Genomic DNA, 9,278 nt, shown 5'->3' with positions numbered 1-9,278 from the left:
TTTCCGCTTTTTTCCAGGGCGGCGGGCCCAGCCAATCGCACGGGGTGGGGGGCGGGGCGGCCGCAGCCAGCCTGGCAGGGCCGCGCCGGGTGGGTGCCTTCTATTTTTTTAATGTTATTACATTTTCTTGTTACATCTCATTTTGCAGAAATAAATAAGCTGGCTGCCGCCGTCATCAGCCACTATTGTGGCCATCCCCGGGGATAAGGATAAGAGCACTAGTAATGATACGTGGCAGCGCTTCCGGCACGTAATCACGCTTTACTATCGTGTCATCATTTATTCTTGCTACGCGTATGATTAGCGTGATCAATAATAATCGAAAATGGGAGCCCAGGGATGTCTGGCGTCCCCGGGTGCGAAGACCGGAAGGCAGCCGTGTGGTACCACGGCCTTGCAAAGCGGGTTTCACAAAGCAACCGCCTGCTTTGTGACTGCAGTTGAATGGCGGGGGCTTTGCCACCAGAAACGCTGTTTCTCTGAGCAGCTGGAGTAGGCAGCATGCTGAACGCGCAAAGGGGAGCAGGTTATTGTGTGTCTTATTCTGGCTTTGGAGCATAGGCGCCAAGTACGTGGGGGCCTGCGGGCCCTGGCCTCCCTCGGGAAGAGGCCCCGTCCCTAGTTGGGCTGAACGGTCCCAAAATGGACATCAAGTCCTGGTCCCAGGCTGCGTGACTGGGACAGCATTTGTCCTGGATTCCCAGTATCGCGCAGGGATCCAGGTTTCCCGTTCACTGCAGAAAAGCGTGGGACGTGGTTGGCTTCCCCTTGCAGGCTAGCACCGTTCAGTCTGTAAGGAGCTGCAGGGAGTGGGATGTAGCAGGTGTCACGCACGTGGCCAGGAATGCAGCCCCTGGCAGTGGTGCAGAGCAGCTCCCCCAGATGCCTGCAGATATGTCGGGGCGGGGGAGGGTATCTCTTCGGTTCCTCTTGAATTCCCAAAGTGATCTTCAACCTAAAACGGTTGGAGACCACTGGCCTAGATCATCCCTGATGCGGGTAGCTGTCCAACCTCTTCTTGAACATCTCCAGTGACAGAGAGTCCGCAGCTTCCCTAGGCAGTCTATTATCTCTTCTTTATGACAGCCTCTCAAGTATTTGAAGACTACTATCATGTCTCCTCTTAAGTACCTTTTCTGCAAGATGAACATCCCTAGCTCATTCAGCCTCTCCTCATAGGACTTGCTTTCCAAGCCCTTGATCATCTTTGTTGTCTGCCTCTGGACTCTAACTTCTCCACATCCTTTTTAAAATGTGGAGTCCAGAATTGCACAGAGTACTCCAAATGAGGATTAACGAGTGCCAAGTGTAAAGGTACTATCACCTCCCATGTCTTCCACCTAATCATTGGTGATGTGTAGAGGGTGCATATGCACCCCCTGAGATCAGCCATGCACCCCCTGGAAGCGCCAGCCGTGAAACTGGAAGTGCCAGCAGAAGTGCTCTTCCAGTGCTGCAGGTTTTGCTGCTGGTGGTTCCAGGCTCAGTGATCAGCTGCTGACCCCCGCCCCACCCCATTGGCGATCTGGTGCCCCCCGAGACTCAGGAGGCATCAGTCGCCCATGCACCTAATCCTTCTATTGATGCATCTCACAACCGCATTTGCCTTTGTCTGCATCGCACTGCAGACTCATATTGAGTCTGTGATCTACCAAGACTCTCAAGTCCCTTTTCTTAGTGCTGCCATCCAGTCAGCTGTCACCCATTTTATATTTGTGTTTTTGGTTATTCTCCTGAGGTGTAGGGCAGCACCATATTCTGTACTTAGTAGTTTATTCTGCACAACAAGGGAGGGCAATTTACCTTGCAGTTCCCACTAACACATCACACTTCTTCCTATGAACATACAAATCCTTGTCAAAAGGCTGGCATCTTGTTTGGAATCTAATAACTGGAAATAGATTGGTACGGACTGCTTGCACTATAGGACAGGCCATTCAGCAGCCACAATTCCTGGTACTTATTCAATGTATTTTTTTTACTCCCAAGATTATATGAAGGTGATTTACGCCTTACTCTGAATGCCTGGAAAATATTTTATTTGTTTGATTTACCTTATGTGCACTGGACAAATAGAATAAAAATCTGAGTGGCCTTGTATGCTAAACAGAGCTTCAACCCACAACCCTCCAAAGCATAGGCATCAACTTTTTTTTTTTGCTGGGGGGAGGGGCATGCTAAGATGATGCCCTGCTGCCCCACAGCAAGACTGGAGCAGAGCCAAGTGGAGCCTGTAGTGCATTGTAGACAGCCAGTGCAGCTCCCAGAGGAAAGGCAGCAAGGTGGGGAGCCCTGAGCCTGCAGCAGACAACCCGCATCCACTCCTGCCCCTGCTCCTGCTCCATGCACAAATCTCGGGGCACTTGTTTCCCCATGCCTCACACCCCAGGAGTGCATGCAGCGGCACTGAGCCCTCCCCCCTCCCCTGCCTGTGGCTCTGTCCTGCTTGCCACCCCAGCCCGGGGCTCCATGCACCACCCAGGCTGGGTCTGCACTCAGGCTGGGTGGCTGCAGTGCCAGCACAGGGAACTGGACGACGGGGAGGGAGGCATTACTGCTCCCAGCGCCGCCACCGTCCACGCTGAGCGGATGACCACTGATCATCAGTTGGTGACCACTGATCTAGGCATAGCTAAGCCAGTGTATAGGTACTACTATAGGTATTGCCCATGCGCTGGGCTTTGCTGATTGTCTACCACCCTTGTCCAGATTGGAATGGACTGTGGGTTTTTCTGCCTTCCTCTGTAATGGGAGATGTGGCCCTCTACCTTGGACCTCTTGAGCGTATATTGACAATATTTTATAGAAGCAGGGCATAGGCTGCTGTGGTTCCCTGCTTTACCTGTTGCTGGTTAGGGTGTTAGGTCTATGTTGTGTCAGGGTTGACAGTAGCCTTCTGAAGAGTTTAGATTATGGTTTATATAGGATGGTTTGGATAGACATAATCCTGCCTCAGGCAGGGGGTGGGGCAAGACGGCCTCTGGAGGTCCCTTTCAGCTCTTCTTTATGATTCTGTGGTGAGTCCAACAATGGCTCCGTCTGAAATGCATCCATTCTATGTCCATACCAACCACATTTTGTGAAGATCTCTTCCTGTATTTTTACACTTGGGTCTTGTCAAGTTCAAATTCCGGTCATAAATCCAATCTGCACTGGGGGGATTTAGGAAATCTCTTATCGCTACACTGCTACAAGGGCAACTAATTCAACCGCTTAGAACTTTTCTGATGAAATAAAGTTTCATTGAAAAATGCTGGTTTGTTGAGCCCAAATGTTCCATTCAAGCCCTTCTTCTGACCCCTGAAATATTGAATAAGATTTTTCATATTGCACCTTTCTTGGACTTTTGTATATCTTGTCATTTGTGGATGTAGTGAGAAGCAGCAATCTTATTCTCTCAGCTTTAGTTTTTTTATAGATAGACTTTTTTTAAAAGGCAACATTTCTTATTAGAGCTGTTCTAGGGTAGGAGATGCCAGAAAAATATGCTGTCATAAACATTTTTGATGAGCTCTACATGCATATTTGCATGTGTACTCTCGCATATGCCTCCCTAGCTGTGACATAGAGTAAGTCCTTCTAGAAACATAGCATGTCCAAGAACTGTGCCATCCCTAGACACAATCTAGTTGGGGCCTGCAAGAACTTCTTAGTGTGGCAAAATAGGATCAAGGCCTTTCTAGGGCAGTAAGTAAAACTGTTATATCTTTGCTCAAATAGTTCTTTATATAAGTTCCATACATAGTAAAGTATTGTTTGCACACAAGTGTCATGAAGATACTACACTAGCCCCTTTTATATACGCTTTGTTTAGGCAGCTGTTTAAATCAGTTTGTCTAAAGGAGATGTGTTCTTGCCAGAACCTCACGACCCTGAAATACAGGATTAGAGCCTTCACATTGTATGCTTCTAGAATTTTCATAGATCTTGATCAAAGAGGAAGTGAAAAGCAGCAATCTTTCAGGTTTAAATTTCTAATAGATACAATTTTTAAAAAAAGGCAATATTGAGCCTACTTAATATGCTCCATCTTTGGTGATATAAACGTGATAAAAATGATTCAAAAAATAATTTGCTGCTAATAGCTTTCTCACAAAAATCTGGTAATAGCCAGGGAAATCTTTGTCCTGTTCTGGTATGTCAGTTACTATAACCTCTGCCTATAACAGAGTATTACACCGGATGCATCTACATGAAATGATTAATGTGCAGAAGACTAAGTCTACTGTGCATTAGCGCAGCTGGCAAAAACCATGCTAATGTGCTAATGCACAATAGACTTAATCTAATGCACGTTAACGTCACTTAAAAACTGTTCATCTGGCTTATGTGCAGTAGTGCCGATTATGGCGCATTGTTAGTACCTGTTATTACAGTTATTCAATGCGGCATAACTATGGTGCATTAATGAACATGTAGACACACCCACTGTTTCTTAAATTTATAAAATAGAATCAATCATTCAGTAGAGAATTAAGGCTGTATCATCTTCATAGATTCATAGATGTTAGGGTCGGAAGGGACCTCAATAGATCATCTTAACAGAATCCAACACTTCAGGCTGGTCTTCTGATTTGCTCCGAGCGTGCAATGGATTTGGTACTGACTCTTCAGTAAAGATTAAAAAAAAAATGTTGGTTTCCTTTGTTTCCTCCCCAAGGGAAAAAAGCTCCTTCTGGAGTTTTTCCTTTGCAGGATGAAAGCCTTGGCCTACATCTTTCTGCTACATCCGATTCTCCACTGCCTTGATCCTTGTGAAGGTACACACATCCAGCTGTATGAATTAGGAAGCAATGTTGAGCAGCACACTACTGGTGAATCTGAGCCCCCTTCCATTTTCATGTATCCCTACATGTACTTCACCTCTTTGTATATTTTGTGTTTTGGGTCCAGTAATTGCAGGCTCGGTTAGTTGTCCCACAACGTTCTTTCAGTGTTTGACGGATTAGTTTCAGAAGCAAAAGCTTAGATATTCCTTTCCCGTGAGGACTATCCAGAGGTAGGGAGATAATAGTTTAAGCTCAGTTTAACTGACTTTCCCTCTAGAAACATAAGAGATGAAGACATTGTGATAGGAGTTAGCATCAATGAGGAAAAAGACCGATTGTTATATTTGTAGAGTAGGTTTCTGAGTCAGCAAAAGCAGGCTATTCAGGTCAGCCGTGTTAACTGAAAGGCAGTATATTTGCATTAGTTAGGTGTGGTGGAGTTTAACACTCTGAATTGGATTACTACATTACCTCAAGAAAAAATAATGCGTCTTTCATCATCCAGTGCCAAATAACATCTTTTAATTAGAAGTGAAAAATTATGTCTGCAATGAATTTGTTGTTTCATGGAATTCATGTCTCTAGGGGTGATGAATCATCCTCCTGTGAACTTTGCATGACTGTCAGAGTAGGATTGCTAATTCCACTTAGATGCCTTTATTTTGTAGGAAATAGCCTGCAGTACCATGACAAGAAAGTTTGGCACCTGGGGAAAAGCCCACAGCGGCAGCCTGCCCTTTTCCCATGCACAGATGCGGGGGGGGGGGGGGGGGGGGTACATGCCCCCCCATGCTTGCCCAGGAGTGCACGCAGAGGTGGAAGCTGCCCTCCCCTCATCCCCGTGCCCCCACAAATGAGCTGCTTGTGGCTCTTTCCTGTGCCTCGCCCCAGCTGGGCAGTGCCTGTTGGTGCCCCTTTGCTTTGGCGCTTGGGGAGGTAGCCCCACTTGCTCCGTCCTTGCTATGGCACTGATACCCTGTTTTAAGTATGTGACTTTAGTGCTGGTGAAAAGTGCTGTATCTAGTGAGAGAAGCATGTGTTGTGCCCACAGACATTCATCTGTTCAGCTACACCACCAATCCACCCTCCTTACCTGCTAGGATTCTTCAGCCCTGGCCTCCCAATGGGTGAGAACTAAGCTTATTTAGTTCTTAATTTATCTGCTGAATTTATCTGCTAACAACTATATCAAGGAGTCCCAGTTGTGGACACCTGCCCAATAAACTAGATTGAGATGATCGACTTGTTGGCCATACCCCATTGAATAGGTAACAGCTGGAAACAGTTAAATTATCCTGAAACACAGCTATCCCTGTGTAAGCATGGGAGTAGTCAAAGAGTAAGGTCAATATAAATGTGATGGAATCACAGCTTAAATAAACCAGCAAGGGATAGTTTATACAATGGTCTGTTAGACTGTAGATTTATATTACACCTGCTGGTTTCTGTTATTTATAAAGTTGCTGTTCTTTCAAGTGTAGTGGCATTGACTATAAATACATCTTTGGTTATAAACTGCACTTTTGTATATTGATAATGGAGCAGACATGGAGCTGTGTTGCCCAAACACACACAGCACTAGGGTGGCAATATAAAAGGATCTGGAAGTTTTACTGCACCTTGACAAGCTTAAAATGTATATGACTAAATTCTGCCCTGAGATAAGTAAATCCAACTTCCACTGAAATCCAGAGGAACTGTGCTTACCTAAAATAAGGATGAATTTGGCTTAGCGCTTATAGTGGTGTAAATGGAGAAGTACTTACTGGGTAAGTACATGTGAGCTTTATTGCAGAGTAGACTAATTAGCTCCACAATAAATTTAGTAGGTAGTAAATTTACTGTGTAGTAGATTGATTTACTGCACAGTAAGCACCTATACATGTAGATAGTGGCACTTTACTGCACAATAGGTTAGTCTACTGTGCAGTAAAATGTCTTGTGTAGATGTGGCCATTGTCTATATGTACACCGGTATTAGGGCACAGTCAATTAATTAATTCTGCCATATGATAGTACAGCTGGGGACAGTAAGTAACTGCACTGAAATACATGTGTAGAAGATGGTGACAGGGGCTGGCTGGGGCCCAAGATTGCTAAAGTGCAGGGACTGCCTGCTGCCTAGCCACATGGCTCTGCAGTTTCTGCCCCCTTGGGCCCTAGCCAGCCCCTCTGCTGCCTGTCACTGCTACCTGAAGCCTGGGGCTGTCCCCCCTGTGCTCCCTGCCAGCCCAGGAGCAGCTGACTTTGACTCAAACAGCTCCAGAGTTTATTGTCTTGCGTTAAGTTCACATGTATATGTACCCACTATGTAATAATTCAGCATTCCAGATTTTATTGGGACTATAGTGTACAGCAGCATTGTCAAATATATGGCCTGTGGGCTGGATCTGACCCATGGAGATGGGTCATCCAGTTCATGGGGCTTCTCACAGACTGGACTACCCACCTCTTCAGGCCAAATTTGGCTCATGTGGCTTATTGCTGCAGCTGCTGGAGCCCCAGCAATGGCAGTATTAATCTTCAGGGCTGCCAAAGCTGCTGTTCAAGTGTAGCTCTGGAACCCAGAGACTTAATACTGCTCACCTCCCACCAAACCCCTTACCTGCCACTAAAATCAAGTAGTCAACCCTGGTGACTGAAACTGGCTGCAGGTTAAAGGGGGAGGTGAGAGGGGGACAAGCAGCAGCTGTGTTAACTCCATGATCTGGATCTAGCCCACAAGGCCAAATGAGTTTGACACCCCTGTTGTAGAGGTATAGGGTGCTAGTTCTCTAAATAGTGAGCCTTTTAGTACTCTTCACCATGTTTACCTTTCAGAAGCTGCCAGCACCAACTGGAGTAGCAGTGTATATATGCAGCTAGGCTTAAACGTTGCATTATTCAGTAAAAGTAGGTCTTTGGATCCCCTTGGGCCTGAGTAGTTAGTTTCTTTGTATACAAAATAAAAGATACAACAGGGAGTCTTACAGTGTTGTTTTTTTCATAAATGGGTTCTCATTCATTTTTGATCTTTCTCTTCTTGTGAAGTTTTATCTGTATCCAAAATGGCTGTCATCTACTATCACTTCCATAGGTTGTCCTCAGCAAACTGGCTGCTGTGCCCATTTATCTTTCAGGTTAAAGTGAGGCAAGACAGTTTCCATCTCCCATTTTTTTTCAGTACTGAAATCAGGGTACCCTCAGGGAGGATGGTGGCATCAGTCACCCTGGGGGTTGTGGGGCATTTATGGGACAACTGGGCAGAACTTGGAGTGAGGAAGGTAGACCGAGTGGAATTGTTGCACAAATTGCTAGTTTCGTGCCCCTGGAGGCCTTTCCCAAATACCTCAAGGAGGGAGTCACACTCAGGCTGAGTCCATTATAAGTTTATTGATTGCGCAATCGGTCGACAAAGGGGTTAAGTAACCCAAAGCAGAGTCGACCCCCAGTCTTTGTCTGAGGGTCTTTTATAGCTTACCTAAACAAAGAGCTGTAGCTTGTCTTACAACTATTGGCAGTTTCACAATTTTACCGTTACGTCTAAGTTTCCACAGGATGTCAGGGCCTTTTAAGTTAGACTCAACTTATTATGGGATAGATGAAGGCGCATGCGTGTTGGGGAAGCTGTGGTAAACTCAATGTCCTTTAGTAACCCCTTATCTTTGTGTAATTCTAGGTCATTGAACAGGTGCGATTGTGAAACTCTATGTGTAAAGCTGTCTTTAACCTATATGCAGAAGCTGTTAGCAAGCCATGTTGAATACAGAAGCATATTGCAAAAATAAAGCATCATGTCTAATTTTAAGCCTTATGTCTAAAATCTAATGTATTTGTACTACAATCTCCCCCCTCAAAGATGCTTTCTATCTCTACAGATTTTGATGATCTTCAGTGAGGGCTAGCGCCTGGTAACGTATAAGCATTTTATGATTGGCGACATTTCGAGCAGTTTGTTTTACAATGGACATCATGCAGGGTAGTATATAAGGAAGCAGAGCCAACCCTGATATTAGTAGAATAAAACATGGTACACCCCCCTTCAACCATCCAAGCTGGGGTAGCCAGTTCGAAAACCAATCAAAGCTTCACCCTTTCTAAGTTTGGACCGGAACGTGTGTTACCTTTTCCATGTCATCTGCTAAGGCTTTTATCAATTCACCATTATCGTTGATTTCAACACAACAATTCGCCAAGTTTAGCTTTCTACACACCCCTCCTTCACTTGCAAGTAAATAGTCAAGAGCTACGCGATTTTGCAGTTGTACTGAGTCTTACTGAGGGTTGCAAGCTTGTTTTGAGAACAAGTATAACAGGTGGACATAACTTTTGGGTTTGATATTCCTAAAAGGGACAAGAGTCCCAACAAATAGATTAGGGTTCACATTTTTGCAAGCGTAACTTCAAACCTCTAGCAGGTTCACTTTTTTTTCACTTGTTGGCTTTTTGTTCCCGGGTGTTAATCAGCTTCCGGAGTGACCACACCCTGGGAGTTGGTGTCCTCCTTTCTGCAAGAGGATCTTTTCTCCA

The sequence above is a fragment of the Alligator sinensis genome, unplaced genomic scaffold, assembly GCF_000455745.1.
Source record: "Alligator sinensis unplaced genomic scaffold, ASM45574v1 scaffold434_1, whole genome shotgun sequence".
Taxonomy (NCBI): domain Eukaryota; kingdom Metazoa; phylum Chordata; order Crocodylia; family Alligatoridae; genus Alligator; species Alligator sinensis.
The sequence above is the reverse complement of the archived record's forward strand: the minus strand, read 5'-3'. Positions refer to the sequence as shown.